Source organism: Phasianus colchicus, chromosome 3 (assembly GCF_987193195.1).
Source record: "Phasianus colchicus chromosome 3, bPhaCol1.hap1.1, whole genome shotgun sequence".
Classification (NCBI taxonomy): domain Eukaryota; kingdom Metazoa; phylum Chordata; class Aves; order Galliformes; family Phasianidae; genus Phasianus; species Phasianus colchicus.
Genome location: NC_143438.1, coordinates 21,524,202 through 21,542,741, shown reverse-complemented (window position 1 = coordinate 21,542,741; position 18,540 = coordinate 21,524,202). Strand labels below are relative to the sequence as shown.

The following is an 18,540-nucleotide window of genomic DNA, read 5'->3' as shown; positions in this document are numbered from 1 at the left end:
TTCTGTTTTTTTTTTCCACTGAGTTCTTTTAACACAAAAAGAATAAAAAACAACCAAAAAATGTGCCTCTTCTGATAAGCCAAAGTGTATTTGGGCTAATTATTATCTGAAAGAGATAGAAGCTTTGTGGTAGATTGAATTGTGTCAGCATTAATATTAATTAAACTGACAATTTCTAGAAACAAAAGTTATTTGTAATGCATAACCTGTGTGATATAAAATTCTTCCTCATTCCCCTTTAACCTTATGTTTAGATACCTTAATAGCAACCAAATAGTTATTTAATCAAATTTTAAGTATTTCAGCTTGATATGAAAAGTATGAAAAAGTTCTTTCCAGGGGTTAATGGTCTGGAAAGTTATAAGCATCAAAAATGAAGCCCTTAAAATGGAAATAACATCCTAACCATGACTATTAAACTTGTACCTGTGTCACCTCAAGCTGTGAGTTCAGATCTCAAAAGATACTTAGCATCAGGCTGACTCAGTGCTCAGATGAAATCCCTCTAGAGAACACTCAAGTAGAAATTCAGCAGATAGCAGCCTTCCCACTGAGCTGCTAATGAAGTGGTATTCATGCCAGGTGTTTAAGTCTATTGAGGATGAGACAGTATTATTGTCTTATCTAAAGAGTGGCATTGTTACTCTGACAATATAGAAGTTAGCATCTTGGCTGAAGGCTAATTTACATAGTTTCTTTCTGTCTTCCTTCAACATCATTTGGTATGAAAATCTCTACTGCTTGCTCCAAAAGTGTCCCAGTTTATCAACAGTAATTTTGTGTCATTAGGAGGAAAGCATTCAGCAGTCTTCACCATCATTTGGTGAATCTGCACTGGGAGATTACTAATCACAGCTGCACTACTCAGAGTTTTTCCATGTCCCTGGGCAGGATGCATCAAGTATAGCTTTTGGCCTAGTTGAATCTACACTTCTAAACAAGGTTCTTTGTCTGAGAATCATACAATCATTAATGTTGGAAGAGACCACCAAGATCATTTAGTCAGTCATCAGCTCATCACCATGTGATCCATATCCCTCATTGTGTTAACTGTCCAATCTTTCTGAACAAAAGGGCAGCTCTCTCTTCTTTTGCTACTCATTTGTTCATTAAGTTAAACTTAAGTACTAACAAATAAATGGCCATGCTGAAGTTAAGTCTATCTGTCTAAGAATTTCATCCTCTTAATAGTATGATAAAACAAGACATGACATCATTTTCAGATGAAAGCTGTGATTTTATATTTGCATGCAACTTGGAAAGTATCAGGTACGTACGTTAGATATGCAACGTATTTCAAAAATTTGGAAAAGATCTCAGGATCCATTTGCATGGAGTTTCTTTTTGTTGTTCTAACTGATAAATAGAACAAAACATATATTTACACGGATTTCAATTTGTCTCAGATGCAGTTTCATCTGAAGTTAGCAGGAGCTGCCAGTGATTTCTCCCTCTGAAACTTTAAGCTTTAGTCCTTTGAGTCCCTTGTTGTTAGTAAACCCCCTGGCATTAGTACATTCAGTGAAAATTCTGACAGGAGCCCTCTTGCACAAACTTTGTGCTCTTCTCATACATCTTTCGTTCCAGAACTGGACTTTTTCTCATTTTTCCCTACCTGTTTCTTTTTTGTGTCCCCTGGGTGGCAATAGTTCAAAATAACATCTCATAAAAAGAAATTTAATGGTCTCTATCATGTGATTTGTTCTGCATCTGCTCTCTTAATGTGAACTAGTGCTGGTTCTGAAACTACTGGTAAGTACACCCTCAAACAAGTACATGCAGACATTCTTTTACTCTATTTTTCTGAGGAAATGAAGCTTATGCATTTGCATGTTCTATCCATTCATCTTATCTGTCAGCCCCCTCCCTGCTTCCTACTCTTTGTTTAATTTATATGCCAGATTCAAGTAAATTTGGCAGCAGGAGAAATTCAAAATACAAATAGAATTCTGAAAATACAAATGTTAGTCACTGAGTAGAGCTGCAGAATCATTTTCCTCTTCTGCTAGTGAGAGCAATGAATGCAATTCACACACAGGTGGGAATGTCCATACTGCACCTTCATCTTCCATGGGTCCATCAGCTGGAATGAGAATGGGTTCATCAGGTCAATAGCAATATATTTTTGATGGAAAGCCACATGCACTTAGTTTGAACATATCCTTCCTCCAGCATTTTCAGTTTTATTCCAAGTTCAGTTCTAGGTCATCAGGCTAATCAAAAGCTTTTTTGCCATTTAGAATTCAGGAAAGTATTTTTTTTCCTATATCATATGTTAGTGAAATTCTGTGGAATGAAGATTTAATATTTTACATCTTTATTAGTATCTCAGATCACATCTACATGGTAAATAAAAAATAGATGTAAACAGACACGTCACAGGTGTGAGCAGCATGTTCCCAAAGGAAAACTGTAAGTGCAATTACCCTATGTAAAAAAAGAATATTCATCATAGAACACTCCTTGTCATCTTATCTTTATAATCCAAGAAATAGCCTTATGAATTTGAAGATATTTGCTATAAGATTAATTTATAATTAAAAGTACATTGAGACATCTTTTTAAAGAAAAGCATTCCCCAGTTTCTGTATGCAGTGAACAAGGCAGATGAGTAGGAATACTGTATATACTTACTAACAGGAAATATGCCTGTTGATTTAATATATTCTTATACAATAGAAATGATGCAGTCGTTGGACAATAATGTAATGAATTATCTTACAACTTACTATCTTATACTGAAAAATCTCTTGTTATTTTGCATGGCATAAGAAGTTAATCTCATATCATACAGTAAACACAAAAAATAACAGACCTAAGTATTTAGATTACTTTAGCTCTAGATTATCTTGATTTAAAAGCAGAATTACTATATTATCATGATCTTAGCAATACTATTTGCTGTAAACAATGTAATTGTATTATAATTGAGAATGTATTCATTTAATGTGTATACAATTAATCTCATTTTCCACCATGCTAAATACATAAAAAAATAAAATATAATTCCAGAACAGAATTTTGTTAGTACAAAGCATATGGATGCAAAGTTGTTTTTTTTTTTTCCAACAGTGTTAGAGAAACACATTATTAATTGAATAAAAGGAGAAATACTACTATGCAATAACTTTCAGCAAAATCTTTGCTCACCAGCTTCCTGTTTCGTAGTTTTGAAATATTTATACATACAGGGACCACATAATCAGAGACGCAATTCAATGTAGTTTTATTGAAAATAAATATGTATTATCTCTAAGGTTAAGCAAAATTATGCACCTGCACAAGAAAAGTATTCAAGTTGCACTGAAAAGCCCCCATTCTGCACTGCACACAAAACTACCCTTCCATATGGAAACAGAAGTGGAGGAGAATATTTCTCTAGGGATTATATAATGATCCACTGAAATTCTCCCATGGTTCCCATTTAAGGTATAGCTCTACAGGACAAAAAGCATGGAATAAAAGCTTCTAAGTAAGAGGATGGTGTAGCAAATAAAAAACACTTCATCTGTGTTGCATCCCAAATTTTCTCACACTTAAAAGATGAGATCAGTGCTATGACAGCAGGTTAAAGGCTGAAGACCTGGTCAGAGGAGGGAGCACTGTGTAGGCAGGATGGCCTTGCTCTGTCCTCAAATCTCTTGTTTACTGCAAAGTTTTGACTGCAAACTTTTTTATGGCCAACTTGGTGACGATTAACCCTGTAAGTCTAGGTGGCATAAAAGGATGCCCAAGAGAAGTATGGGGAGGTTTTGAGACTTTGGAAATTCTGGATGAGAAATCTCACAGACTGAGGACCTCACTCAGGCACACTGGCTCATTCAGTGCTGGAACCCAGATTGGTGATCTCTTTCTCCCCCACAGCTCCATTTCTCTTTTATTTCTCTTTCACAAAGTTGGTAGGTAAAGCACGTCTTGTTTCAATTTCTTATAAAGTCACATAGTTTTGCCACCCAGCTTAGACAGTTATAATTGTGAGAATGCCAATATTTTATTAGATAATTCTAGTATGGAGATGTTCATTAAAACTGTTGGTTATGTTTGAACCTAGAATGTTACTTTCACTTCAATCTAACGAGGTGGGGAAGGATGTGCAAATCTGGTCACACTTCCCCCCTTTCATGTGTGGGATGTAACAGCTGGATCTGAACCGGTATCCTAGATTCAAAGCATAAGATTTTGGAAGGACTCTGAACTCCACAAAATAGGGACACTAAACTGCTGGGTGGTGATTCTTAAGAGCCCTGCCTCCAGATGGAAAGAAGTACTGTTGTGCACTCTTCTGACTCTGTATTTCTCTCATTGTTCTTACTATGTTTTTCCTCCTGAAGAGAGCCTCAGCCCTCCCTCACAGTTATGCAGATTGGGTCCAAGGAGGCTTTTACCCTGTGTATACAGAAACTGCAAAAGGAAACAAAGTTCAGGCATGACCAACTCAGGGCCTGTGGGCCACACGTGGCACAGCACAGCTCACAGAGCTGCCTGCCCCACTCCTCACTCCATAAAGCCAGCAGCTGTTCCCCCCAGAGTGGCTCCTGGCACACATCCATCACTCAGCAACAGCCAAACTATCAGTGTGCTATTAATACTGTGTCAACTAAAAGCAGGGCATGGGTAGAGCAGAGCTATACAGCAGTGACTCAAGTGATGGCAAATAGTCGCATGCATTTTTGATACACTGGCTAAACACAGGGTCTGAACAACAAAGACTACATGGCTATGCTTTCTGTTTTGATGAAGGAATTTGAGAATAGGTTTCAAGATTACTGAAAAAATCAATTTATGCTTGTGACACAACTTTCTAGAGATACAAATACATTACCTTCAAATTTTCAAATTAAATGTATACAGATGCAACCAAATATTCAACTCATAACACTGCTCACATCTCTTCACGAAACTTTTACAATTCCTATCTTAGCAGAGAAAAGTATCCTTCCCTTCACAATCACTTTATTTGTGGCATCACTTTTTGGCAGTACACACATAACTGAATAACTGTTTTTAAGGATAAAGCACAGAAAGAATAAAATTTCATCAAAAATAGAAGAGCACTTTGAGAATTCACTGAGAATTGCAATTACTGATATCAGACCAGCCTGAGGAATTTGTTTCATAAAAACAGGGTCAAATATCCCACTAGTTTTATGTTTTTGTTCTTCTCTTTTTTAAAAAACATTTTAAGGAAAATGTTAAAACATGTTTTGTTACTTATATGTTAACAATACTGTATATTTTACAAAGGCTGCTCTGAAAGTCATGCCTCCTCTTTCATTATTTTGGCCCACAGTGTCTGAGGCAGATGGTGGTGTGGCAGCAGAGGATGAACTTTCCCACCAATATTCCCCTGCATGTTGTTGCCTTGTGACAAGTGGCAGCAGAGGGGCAGTCTGACAGCATGATGTCTAATGTGGAGGTGCATATGATGCAAAGGTGTGGAAGTGAATACCTCCACGTGGAAGAAATGACATCTGTTGACATTCATCAACACTTGAACATTTATGAAGACGTATGTGAACACAGTGAAATGGTGGGTGGTGAGTTTCAGCAGTGGCTCTTTTTAATTGCTGGCAAAGATGCATAACTAATGGTAGTGACAGTGCTGAAAAATATTGTTTTGTAGCTAAGATTTTTTTTCTATCCATTAGTGTTATTGTGCTCTTCGTATCTGTGGTAATTTCCATGGAAATAAATAGGAAGCATGACTTTTGGAGCAAGTACACAGCCCAAGACAATTCCTCTTTACTCAGTGCAGACTAGGAAAGCCAAAATGACATACATCCATCATGCAGTTTAATGGAGTAGAAATTAGAAGCAAATGGCAGCACCTCCTCTTATAGAACTTGCAGGGAATTCAGGGAAGGAGTTTTTATATATCTCAGTAGATACACCACTGAAGCAAGGATAGAATGTGGGAAGTCTGAAACTGTCAAAAAACCAAACAGCACTCACAACTGTGGTTTAAAGTCATGCTTTTTTTTTTTTCCTAGGGAAGCTGCTATGGCAATATATGTATTTGTCCATTTTCATGACAAGTTGTGCACCCACATTTTAACAACTGAAACCATGATCAATCATCTCAGATAAAAGTACCCAAAAAAATCCCTTCAGAGAAGTTCAGAAAGGCAATCATCACAAATGATTTGACAAAGTGCTGTGGTCAGAGTATTTCAGAACCATCCTGAACATACAATAGCAATACTATAGGATTCAAGCTGCAGAATAGTTGTTAGTAGGATTTTAACTTACCAAGTGGACTCAGATTCTATCTTCCAAAGCCTGGAGTGCAATTTGATCAAATGACAAATTGATTTTAAAATTGTTTTTATAACTTATGAAAGCATTGCTCAATTTGGGATCTTCTGCTTGTATTTATCTTCAGTTCCATCTGTGCACTCAAATTCTACACTGCTGTTTGAGAGTAGTTGGCTGTTCTAAATTAAAGGAGCACAAGCTCATCTTTGCCGTGTATAACGACAAGAACAGCAATTTCTGACTGTAGGCTGAAAACCTTGCTCAAGCATATCAGAAATCTAAACCTATATTACCCTTTGATATTAGCTATTTTCTAACTGTAACAGGATCTTCTGGTTTTTTTGTTTCATTTTGTTTAACTGCTCTGATGTTGCTAGATGGCAGATGCTGAGGAACAATATTTTACTACAAAAGTGAAAAAATACAATGATAAGAAGAAAAAGAGAGGAAAGAGGGAAAGAAAGAAGGAATGGAAAATATGCTCCCTGGCTTATTTGTAACCCAGTCTGCTGCCAGTGATGTCAGCAGAACTGTCATAGTACAGGGAAAATTATGACAAGATGGAGTCCTTTCAAAAATCCCACCCACAAGTAGTCCCAGCACTCTCCTAACTAATACTAGCACACACTGACACAGAGACATCCCTAGTCATCCACAAACAGGAAATTCCATTCACACCAGACTCCTATGGAGTATGGAGCATATGGAGTTTTTTCGTACTGCCAGAGGATTTTATGACAATTAGAATTTTCTCTTGAAATCTCAGCATTCTCTGAACACCATCCTGACAGCAGCCATGCAAGACCAAGAAAGGAAAGCCACCTATACACATCATGATCTAAGTTTGTAAAGGGTATCCTATACATTAAAAAAAATAATTTAGCAGTGCTGTTCCATAAAGATTAAACAAAAGCCTTAATCTATATCCCAAATTATTTTTTGTTCACTGTTATTTGAGTCAACTAAATGAAATTCAGTGTATAATTTGGAGAATCGATAAGGTAAATATAAAGATTTTGGAAATAGCTACACTGGTGCCAAAAGACGAAACAACCACTATCATTGAAATTTGATTTATAGAATGCCAAAAACTTAACAAAAAGTTATCAAAAATATATTGTCTTAGGTGAACAAAATACATAGGGATTTGCACACATTCTGGAGCAAGAGTGAAAAGATCTCACAACATAAAAACTGACAAATTCACACAATAACTCTTGACAATTGCAGTGCTGGTAAGGATTCAGACATGAAATATAACATGAATTAATATTGTAGTAGTTTTGCCCCACATGAAAACTAAAAATTATGTACTGCTGAGGAAGTGTGCAATGTGAGCGATTTTGCAAGAACAAAACAGAACAAGCAGTTTTGAGATTGTTCTAATGTAGATATTGGATTGTTAATTAAACTAAAGCATGAGGGCTAGCCATTTCCAAAAGTAATTGTGGGGATGTCCAAGTCAGACATATTTCCTCTAATTATTCAGATATACACAGATTGTAGAAACATCAGTGGACCTTGAAAGAAAATATGTTACTGCATTGCAGTCCTATTTTACCATGGAATTTATATATCTCAATATATGCATTCTTAATATATATAAATTATTAAATAAGCACATGTATGTGTAACACTAATGTTAATGTGCTGCTGAAATTAATTCTAGATCTAGTCTTGAAAGAGGAATTACCTTCTAATTTAATGCATAATAATTCCATAGAAGTCAGTGCCAAAAGAAATTTTAAAAATCATAGTCTTAGTATAAATTAATAAGAATTAGAAACCTATGGAAAATACTGATAGAGCCACAAGAAATTAAGAAAACTAAGGAATGTGAGTGTTTTTATTTCAAATCAACTTGCAGTGTGAATCCCAAAGAAATGGGATTTAATAGAAATTTCCTCATGTCAGAATATTCAGTAATTGTCAGGATATGAAAATGACACCAGATAATTCAGTACTATCTATGTCAAAATAAGCTGTTAGAAAGATGAGCAGATTAGATGATTGAAACATTGTGACTAACTTTTAAGAGGAGAAAGGTGTCCCAGATGTAATACTCAAAGACAGTTTCACAAGGTCACTCAGTACTGAAGTGCAAAAAAGTGTATTTGAAATTAGAACAGTAAAAAACATTTTTCTGAAAAATGAAGCCAAAATTTTGAAGTTGACCACCTAAATTACACAATACTTGTAGAGGTTGGTATCCTTGTGCCGCCTCACTACCTACACTGCAGAACAGGGAAAATTTTTACTACCCATTCTGCTAAGGTAATCACCAATTTTGTTTGTAGTTCACTCTACGATTTGAGTTAGAGTATATTAAAATTGCTAAGGAAGAGACTAATAAAGCTACATTTTTACAATGTCCAACACTTAGGACTGCATGGTGAATAAGAATAAAGAAATACTGATTTCATTAATCAAATGAGGCAGTGAGGTATAATCATATTCATGAATTGAGCATGAATAAGAATTTCACAGGCATTCTCCATCATATCTTAAACTGGGCCTCCTAGGAGATTATGGGGTATCCTTGACCAATATTTTCTATGAACATTTAATGATGACCAACTCTACTCCATCATCCTTAATCATGATACAGACAGATAGTAAATAGTGATATTATTTTGTCTGCTCAGATCCTTAACAATGTTCTATCTAAATAAAGGAAATATTTCACATATGATTTCTAGAAACAGAAGCATAATCTTTTTTTCCTCATGAGCAATATACATAGAGTAGGAGGAGAGACATTCGTTGCATTGCATCTGCAATGTCCCTCAAGACTGAGCAAACATTGTAGAAAAGCACTCAAAAGTAGTATTTATTCAGCTTGGTGGATCTGCTTTCCGGTCTTCTTGGAGACCGAGGTGTCTAAACACTGTTCACTGCACATGGTTCTACCAAGTCTCATGTTCTGGAGAAGTCTAAAAGTTTCACCAAAACATTTTTTTTTTTTTAAAGTTATTTACTGTTTCAAAATTAAGGGTTTGTACACATCAGTTCTTGATCCTGAGGCTTACTACTTACTGCTGAAATTATACTGACTGGAAGATGACAGCCTGTATCAAAAGGGGCTACAGTTTTCTGTTTATTAAAATTATTGGCCATATAATACAGTGTGAACTCTTATAGCCGAATTCTTATACTGGAATAAATTTCCTTAATCCTCCTCAATTAAAATACAGGAACTTTCATTCTAACATATCTCTTGTTGTGACAGCAACCCCCTCAAAAACATCATATATGTATCTTTATAAAGTACTTTGTAGGAGGACTATGAAAAATAAGTTGGAAATAGAAACAATGTGTGATCATGTGGAGTGTTAAAGCAACAGGGGGTTATTACTGAATTGGTTTACTTCCAGCAACAATACGAACTTGCAATTTACTCTTAACAATATATGATGTTGTTTAGTGCATTTAAATGGGGATGTACATTATATTCAATATTAAGAAAGTAAAACAGATTAAGATAATGACAAATGTAGTATACTAAAGCAACTGTTTAGTGTATTACATCATTTATAAGCCCATGTGATTCTCAGGCTTTTTCTAGCACCTGAGGAGCAGAGAATCAGGGCATATGTTATACATCCTCCAAGTAAATGAAAAAAAAAAAAAACAGCTACCAACTTGGAAAGTATTTGCATGAGGGCTTCAAAATTCACATTCCAGGAGTTAGACTCTTTTCAATTGCACCAAGATTACTGTTAATAAATTTCTCAGACAAAAAGAATATTCAATAAGCTTTAAAGAACAGTATGTTTTTTGATCTCTCACAGCTAAGCATACATCAGTGTTGTTAATTACACTCCAAATTAATATTTCCAATTTTCAGATTCCATTTTACTATTTTGATATAAGTTTGATGATTGATAGTGGGTGGCTTAAGCAGATTTTTATACTGCTCATCTACATTTCCTCAGCTAAGCATCATTTCCTAAACATGTGTTTCTACTCTTCCATGAAAGTATCTGGAGCAGAGAAGAGAGTCTTACTTACAAAAACCATTGAGGATTCAATGAGTCTACTGCATTTTTTTTTTTTAAATGTGGGATATGACATTTCATATATCAGTGTAGTCCTAGTGGCAAAAATAAGAATAATCATAGAGTCATAGAATGACCTGGGTTGAAAGGGACCACAATATCATCTAGTTTCAACTCCCCTGTTATGTGCAGGGTCACCAGCCACCAGACCAGGCTGCCCAGAGCCACATCCAGCCTGGCCTTGAATGTCTCCAGGGCTGGAACATCCATAACCTCCGTGGGCAACCTGTTCCAGTGTGTCACCACCCTCTGCGTGAAAAACTTCTTCACAATATGTAACCTAAATCTCCCATCTCAGTTTAAAACCAATCCTCCTTGTCCTATCACTATCCACCCTCATGAATAGCCACTTCATTTTCTGTTTATATGCTCCCTTCAAGTACTGGAAGGCCACAGTGAAGTGTTCCCAGATCCTCCTCCAAGCAACCTCTGTGGGACACTGCTTGTGACCAGCCTCCACCCTGACACAGAACCATTAATCACAACCCTTTGGCTGTGTCCAGCCAACAAATTCCTAATCCATCAAACAGTCCATCCTTCAAATCCATGCCTCTCCACTTTTGAGAGAAGGATGTGGTGAGGGACCAAGTCAAAGGCTTTGCAAAAGTCCAGGTAGATGACATCCATCGCCCTTCATCAGCTGTCACTCCATCATAGAAGGCCACCAGATTGGTCAGGCAAGATCTGCCCTTGGTGAAGCCATGCTGACTGTCTCAAACCATCTCTTTGTCTTGTATGAGCCCTAACATAGCTTCTAGGAGGATTTGCTTCATGATCTTCCCAAGCACAGAGGTGAGGCTAATAAAAATTAACAACATTTTTTGAAATCCATCTCCATTTTTAGTGGGTGCTGAAAGGGGAGGGGAAGGGGGGGTGCAGGAGCTGTGTAAGTGTAACATTTTACTTTTGCCATCTGTGTAGTAACAGTGGGGAAAAGAAGACTGCCATTACAAACTTAAAGTTCACACAATCTTTCACTTTTACTTCCAGTGTATCAAACTTACTAAGTTACATAAATAGTAAGTGCCAGGCTTTTTTTTTTTTTTTAAACGCAAGTGGAACAGACAGTGATTGTCTCAGAGAATTTGCTTCCCACTGTGCTTATTTCCAGTGAAGTTAAAACAGAATTGATGCCAAAATAAAAGCTAGGATAATAGAAGAAAGGAAGTGAAACGAGAATATCAAGCAGAACGTATTTGAAAAGCCTGGAATCCATATAAGGAGAGAAAGACGTGCAAAAGACCAAAATAATCAATATTAAAGTATCATTATGGTACTCTCCTTTATGAAACAAATCTACTTGGATCTTGTTATTTGTTCTAAGGAGAGAGAGCAAGCTGGAAAACTTCTGGGGAGATGAAGCAGCATCTCTCTACTGTAATCTTTGCTCTTTGTGTTACTGTAAAACTTCCCCTGGTTGGTATTATTTTTTCAACATCACTTGGACAATATTCTGTTTCCATAATAACTGCATGGTTTACAGCTTCATATGTATCCATCTACACAAGGCTATCTCACTGTCTTGCAGGTAAGACATTGCAACAGATGTACTGATCATAGCATCAAAATATTGGAGAAACTATACCTTTGAGAGTGGCTGCCCTCATAATAAATCTCAAGAGAACTCCCAGTCATTTGCCCAAGTACCATTTACATAGAGTGGAGAGAATGTGGTGGGAGTGAAACAGAAGGAACTGACCTTGAAGAGAGATGCTGGCAACAAGGCGTATAGTTAAGCTGAACATTTTCTATTAGTTATACACCTAATGTGAGGTATATTTCACTCAATTTCTATGATTTAACCTAGAAAATATAAATAAATGTATAGAAATCATAATGCCCAGGAAAGCCAGGAGAAGAATCCCTCTAAAAATTCTCCTCCTTTTTCTTTATGAATGGTTAATGTGTTAGGAACAGATACCATATAGCAAGCCACAAAGCAATAACATTTTCAGTTCCCTCTTCCAAACTCTTTGTTCTTTGGCAACAGAAATTATTTCTGAACAAAAAATCCACTCTAATCATTATAACATATGTTTCTACGCCAGCATGATATTATGAAAATGACTTACAGTTTCTGTAGGAGATAGAAGCATGCAGCACCTCTGAAAATCCATCTGTTTTTGAACCTTGAAAAGATGAAACAAGTTGTTCACTGCTGAGCTATTGCAAATCAAATATATACCAGCTGATTAATTTGGAATCTATCCTCTTTAAAATACAATAGTGATTCTTCTTGGTATAAAAATGCAATCAATTTCACTTAATTTCCACTATGCAAAGCCAGTATCATGGGTTAAAACTTTCATGGATGGAGTTTGCTTTCAGAATGGAACACTCTTCTTTTTCCATGTACTTATCACAGAGAGGAACAAGAGAGGAAGAAAATGATGAACGCAGTTTTTAGAGGAAAGACAGAGGCTAAGGTGATCTATTTGGTTGGAAAGGAGGCATTGACTATGCAGTCACCTTCAGAATTTAACTCAAATATGAATGTCATGACCAGACTTTTTTTTTTTTTTAAGTGTTGAGAAAGACACTCCTGGAGGAGAGTCAGATAACCCATGCTAGAATTTAGGAATTAGTCCAATTAATATTTGTTTTCTTCCCCCCCTCCCCCTTCAAAATAATCCAGCCTCCAATGGGGAAATAAAAGCTAAAATAACTACCTATGATGAGATTTCAGTCATTCTTGCTTAATGCTGCATAATTCAAATTATCCATAAAAAAAATGTTCTGCAGTACCTTCTTCATTTCTGGGAACTGTGACAATAAAGGCTGTGGTACTGTCATGCACTGCAAGAACTGCTATGCTATGCAGTGTCAGTCATGTTGCAATCCTTTGTCAGTTTTAACAGCATCTTATTGTATAGCTAGTTCTAGTAATTCAAGTATGATTAGTATGAGAACATTTAAAAATAGTTCATTGAGCTACTGAGAAAATTTTAGTCTAGGTTCTGTTAGCCTAGTCACACAGAAGGATTTCAGTATTAGTTACTCTTAGATTTATATATGTGCTATACTGCCCTAACAGGGACACTCAGCAGAGAAGTGCTCCAGCCAATCACACACATGGTCAGTACATTGTCAAATACCCAGGACTCAGAAATCAAGAAATGGTTCAGTCTCTTCAAACCACCTAAAATGCAACATCTCCCAGTTCAGTCTCTTCAAACCTCCCAAATTGCAACAGCTCATATTGTGTTTCTGTTTAAAATAGCATTGATTTTACTTCCAGAGGAAAAAAAAAAAATGGATGTGTGGAAAAAGTAATCTCACACTCCTTGGGAGAAGATTTGCTCCAGTCCCCGATTCTGATTCTCATTTTCATCACTCTGGTACAAAAACTACAATGTTTCCCTTGAATATGTTTTTCATAATCTTTTGCAAAAAAAAAAAAAAAAAAAAAGCCAGGGCTACTTCTGATAAACAAACCAGGAAGTTACACTAGTTTAGTGTTTCAACTGATACAATATATCTCTATGTTTTAAATACTGAACTGCTGATACACACACTATATATGCATATGTGAACTGCCAATAATGAAGGCATTTTTAATATGACATCAACATCTCAGACCAAGTCCTATGTGTATTGTAGTCAGAATTCAGCAGTAAAAGCATCGTCATTCATCTTGTAATTTTTTCATGTCTTACAATTTTATTGTTTTGACTGGTGTTACAGAAAAGTTCAATAGCTGATGACCTGGGCACAGATTTTATTATCACTACTTCTAACTATGTTCAATAAGAACATTCACAAAGCGCATAGTTCTGGAGAATTCTTCTGAAATCCTGCATTTCAGAAGTCCATAATTGATACTGGAAAAGTGATAGATTTTTACTAAGTGTAGACTCAATGTTGATGCTAGGATACATTTTTCTTTTGCATTTGTCAATATTAATTTTCACATTTTCATTATTTTGCTGGGAATGAAAATAATTTCCTTAGGTAATTTCCTCTGTAATACTAGGTAACTTTACAACAGAAAAGCTATATGCCATGTAAAAACTGTCACTTTTACCTCAGGGAAATAAAAAGTCATAATCCAGCCGCTGAGAACTGACAATTCTAGAATTTTGAGGGCTTAGAGGTCACTTAGACAACTTTACAGTCTTTCACACTTTTCAGTCATACTTAAGTTGGTAGAGACATAATTCCAGCAGTGCAGAAAACATAGCTTCAGCTACAAACAGTTATAAATAGTCATTCTGAGGGCTGATAGCCTTACTACTGAATAGGGTACAATGCTATTCACAACATAAAGAGGGTAGAAATACAATAAGCTATGCTTCTCTTCAAAAAGGGTTGATTTTGGTCAAATTCTTTACTGTGAACCAGCAAGTGCTTAAGCACATCTCTCTAGCATTGCATATCTGTAAAACTGAGAAGATGGCACATCAAAACTACAGTTTTTAGAATATTGTTTATCTTTAAGGGGACTATCTGATTGCTACTGGGAGATGAAAGGAACAAGTAATCAAAAAAGAAATAAAAAAACACCTATTGATGTTTTAAATTAACTGGCACATGCTGTGTATGCATTTCTATGGGCTTAAGTGTTCTTATTGTAATTGATTCTGCAGTAGGAAATGTTATACAGAGAACACTGCAAGGGTGTTCACAAACTCCCTAAAGCAAGACTGATGTGGATACCTTAGTGACAGTTTTAAACATAAGTATTCTAAAAATCTTAAATTTATAAAATAATTAGGTCTTGTAGGGTTTAGGAATAGGGAGTTTTCAGTATCTAGGAAATGTCTGAGAGGGAATAGAGGGAATGATGGTAACTGGTAAGTTAATGTATTTATCTGGATTCACAATCTTTTTTTGTCTTATTTTTTTATTTTTGTCCTGTTGAAGAGTAGATGTGTAAGAATGCTTGGGTAGGCATTCAAAAGTCAGCCAGTGTCTACCTGTTACGCTGCCAAATTCAGAAATCCATGTGTCTCAATGTTACTATACTTTCATAGAGAAAATAATCTCTTCAAAACAGTAGGTTATCTGTTTCTATATAATCAATTAATATTAATGTTATAATTATGAAATAAACCAGATAGTTTGGCTAACCAGGCTATAATAACAAAAAGAGAATAGACAGAATGCTTACCTGTATCCTGGGCTTACTACAAAACTCCAGAAAAGAGATCTCCAGAAGAAATCCTTTGCCACTGGTTGTCAGCTCTTAAATGGGTCTAGGAGAGGTGGAGCCAGGCTCCACTCCTTCCGGCAGTACAGGTGAATTGTCTTCACCTGTGTTCCCATGGCTGACTCATTGCTCGCCTCAGGTGATCAATCAGAGGTTCAGGCTGTGATTCAGCAGTTCCCATACAGTTTCTAATATCATAAAATCATAGAATTGTTTGAGTTGGAAGAGATCCTTAAAGATCATCTAGTCCAGCTACTTTGCAGTGTACAGAGACATCTACAGCTAGATTAGATTACTCAGAGCTTGGTCTGGACTGAATATGTTCTTTTCCTCACTTATTTATTTCCTTGTAATATTATTTATTGCATCTTGTTTTTTTGAACTTTTCACACAAACAGTCATTGAGGTTGAAGCTGATCTGACACTGTGTAGACACTGCTCAATAACAGCTGAAGCACTGTTGTGTTACTATCACGGTTTTCCTTGCAAATCCAAAATATACCAGAAAATATAGAAGAAAAAAACTCTATCCCATCCCAAATCAGTACATAAACGTAGACCAATAAAACGTTGTTAGGCAGCAGGACATGCATGTGCAGCATGCATTTTATTCTTCATACACAACATTTTTAATTGTGCAACTTAGCACCTACAAGAGAGAAAGAGAAAGGAGGAAAGGAGCCAGGGTATGGGAAGAGATGCTAGGGTTTTTAGACAACATGAGAAAATGTATGAGACTTTCCAGCAAACAGGCAGGCAATTTTCCACTGGATTTTTTTCTTGTCTGTTGTCTCAGGGAACCCTCATAAAGAAGTAGCACTGTTGTTGGTCTGCTAAGACATCACGAATTAGAGGTAATAAAAAATGCAACTTGTCTGCTCAGTTATTAAAATTAATATTTAAATTTATTGCAATGATTAAGTGATAACGGATTTAAAAAAAAAAAAACATATTTCAGTAGAAGACTGAACTTGCTAAACTGAATCAACAGTAAAGCCAACTTAGTGCACCAGTTGGTATAAATAAAGTGTTATGTTTTTTTGTCTGCAGAACACTAAAGTTAGTTGGTAGAAATATTTATGTTTTCAACACATTTGTAAATACAGAAAATTGTAATCAGTAATGCTAACACTAATCTTGAGCACTGTAATGGTGTGCCATAAAATGTTGTTCATGCAGGGAGTTATTTGAAAAACTAATAACAAAAGGTAGAGATTTTCCATTTCAGCAATATGTTTTCTCTGGCATTTTATATACAAATTTTGAAAAGTTGCATGCTGTCTATCACAAGATATATGAAACTAAATTTTCATCAGCTCTCACAGTTCCTTTACCTGTTTTCTAATTCAGAACAAACCTTTACAATGTCTTCAGCAGGTCAACAGCTGTCCTCAGCACCATACCTTGACAATTATCAGCTCTGAGTTATTGTGAATCTGGAGGGAAGTATTCCCAGGCGTTCATGCAGAAATCATCATTCTGCATGTTTGCCTCTAAATCAGAGAATCATGTATCTGCTGTATGCCATGTACTATGCCAGTGACATCATGATGCCAGGTTTCCACTGATTTGGAAAAGCAACATGAAGCATGTTAATTACAATCATTCTAGTAGACTGAATGTGATACACTGAAAAAGTAACTTATGCCATAGAAGTTGAATGTCAGATAAGCAACCATTGTCTCCTTTATCCATTGGCCCTCCTTTTTTTGGTTTCATAGCAAAAAGAAGTGAGAGGAAAGGGTAAGGAACCATAAATCCAACTCATGATATTACCTCCCTTGCATATCCACTACTTTACTTTCAAGGAGAGTGGACAAGACACGATTGCAGGGAAACCAAGTGTAGTTCATACAGACTGAAAGTGTTGTTATTCCCTGGAAATACTGCATTTGGTCACAGGAACATCAAAATGGCTATATATACTATAGACTATTACATAGTTTCAATGAGTAAAAGATGTCAATTGTTTTTATAATCCTGGTTTTAAAAGGCTATCTTTTACATGGAAAAAAATAAGGCTCTAGTCTCTAGTTTGCATATGGACACAGAAATACAGACTATGTTGATTATTCACTTTATAATTTACTCAGATTAAATAATTCCTGACCTTGCATGACATTTAATTTGATTAGCACTATATATTTAAAAGCATAAAATTCATGATAAAGAAAAAATATTCTTTTTGAATATCACAATGAAAACTAATTCTGTTCTGAGCATGACTTTTGACTCAAAATGACATTTCAGTAATGTCATGTCATCTATATTATTCTGCTCCCTGTTTTTTCATTTTTCATTTATTCAGACTCTATCCAGGATCTGAATAATTGCATATTTCACTGTAGGCAAGGTAATGACATTGTGCATTACTGTTAGTCTTTGACCAAACTGAAGAAAATGTGGTATGAAAATTTGTTTTTAAAAGAAAAAGGAGGAAAAACTTTCCCCTATTGTTAACTAATAGTCATTAAGCTAAAATTTTTTAGGAAAAAGAAAGAAGTTGTTGTCATTTAGAGATAATGTAGGAAAAAAAAATTGAATGAAACAACAGAAAAATATCTTTGTCAATACCAGCATTAGAAAAGAAAGAAAAAGGTGATTTACCTCAGATAAATTTAACATAACAATCTTGGGTCCTGTTAATAATTCAGTCAAGTAAGTAGTAGAGTACAGCATAGCTTTCTGAGGGTTTATCCAGGACAGTGGACAGAATTTACATTTTAAGTTGATCCCCTGGTGCCATAAATTACTTTTATAATTCCTTGATGCAGTTAATGTTAAATCAGACATATCCATATGAACTTCAGTTATACTTTTAGATTTAACTGTATTCCCATCTAAAGCCTAATTATTTCAGACATTTCTAATCTTTCCCAAAAGACCTTTTATAGCTCTATAAATGTCTGCTTCCAAGTATGTATGGTTTCACTACACGTCTGTTCTTATCCTGAAACTTTACCTTGGCTAATAAGCATGAGAGCTGTTGTAGATCTGCAAAAGTAAGTTCAAAGTCAAACATGTTCTTTCCTTGCTATTGATGTATACTTGGTTTAACTGTAAGACAGTGATTCTTGG

The 18,540-nt window shown here is 35.6% G+C and overlaps 1 long non-coding RNA gene across 1 annotated transcript; it reads right to left on the bottom strand.

Annotated features, from left to right (window-relative positions):
- Positions 1-1,211: 1,211 nt before the first annotated feature.
- On the bottom strand, positions 1,212-15,475 carry LOC116226555 (uncharacterized). The gene is made up of 3 exons (XR_004166360.2): positions 15,424-15,475; positions 12,386-12,442; positions 1,212-2,083 (listed from the first exon to the last, which is right to left on the bottom strand). It is a non-coding gene; the product is annotated as an uncharacterized LOC116226555 (long non-coding RNA).
- Positions 15,476-18,540: the final 3,065 nt, after the last annotated feature.